The sequence below is a fragment of the Myotis davidii genome, unplaced genomic scaffold (genome assembly GCF_000327345.1).
Source record: "Myotis davidii unplaced genomic scaffold, ASM32734v1 scaffold6112, whole genome shotgun sequence".
Classification (NCBI taxonomy): domain Eukaryota; kingdom Metazoa; phylum Chordata; class Mammalia; order Chiroptera; family Vespertilionidae; genus Myotis; species Myotis davidii.
Genome location: NW_006283850.1, coordinates 14,215 through 15,401, shown reverse-complemented (window position 1 = coordinate 15,401; position 1,187 = coordinate 14,215).

The following is a 1,187-nucleotide window of genomic DNA, read 5'->3' as shown; positions in this document are numbered from 1 at the left end:
CACAAAGATGGTAGCCCCCATGTGGTCACAAGATGGCCACCACAAGATGGCTAGCAGGGGAAGGCAGTTAGGGGCAACCGGACCAGCAGGGGAGGGCAGTTGAAGGCAACTGGGCTGGCAGGGGAGCAGTTAGGTGTCGATCAGGCTAGCAGGGGAGTGGTTAGGGGGTGATCAGCCTGGCAGGCAGAAGCAGTGAGTGGAAATCAGGCAGGCAGTCCTGGTTTTGTGAGAGTGATCCCAGATTGGAGAGGGTGCAGGCTGGGCTGAGGGACACCCCCCCATGCACAAATTTCATGCACCAGGCCTCTAATATATATGCATGCTTTAAAAAAAGTCTCAAATTGCCATGTGAGTGAGCCTGCTTTAATTGAGCCTACAAGACCCAGGTGTTCAGCCAAGCCATCCACTTCTATGGCTTTTAAAAAACTTACCCTGATGACATAGAAGATCTTCATTGGGGTTCATTAGGATGCTATTATTCAAGAGAAACTTTAGAAGGCTAAATTCTGTAGTGAACTTAGTTCTGATGTTAATAAATTTATATATATTTTGTAGGTCTTCCCTCATCTTAGGGCTTATCAAAAAGTTAGGCCTAATAAAAACAACATATTAGTTTCAAGTGTAAAACAGTGATTCAACATTTATATACCTTATGAAGTGATCACCATAATATTTCTAACCCACCTCGGGGGTTGTCCACCTTCTGGCTTAGGCCTGCTCCCCAGGGATCAGCCCTGAACTGGCAGTCAGACATCCCTCTGGCAGCCCTGGAGCCCTCGGGGATCCACTTGCCAGCAGGGAACAGGCCTAAGCTCCAGTCAGACATCCTTATTGCTGCTGAGGAGGCAGGAGAGGCCCCCACCACCACCGCTGTGCTGGCAGCCATCAGCCTGGCTTGTGGCTGAGCAGATCTCCTTCTGTGAGAACACACTGACCACCAGAGGGCAGCTCCTGCATTGAGCGTCTGTCCCTGGTAGTCAGTGTGTGTTATAGTGACCAGTCATTCCTAGTCTTTGTGCTGTTAGGGTCAGTTTTGCATATTACACTTTTACTATATAGGATAGAGGCCTGGTGCATGGGTGGGGGCCGGCTGGTTTGGCCTGAAGGGTGTCCCGGATCAGGGTCAGGGTCGTGCTTGGGTGCCTGGCCAGCCTGGATGACGGGCAGATGGCTGTTTTCAGGCTGGC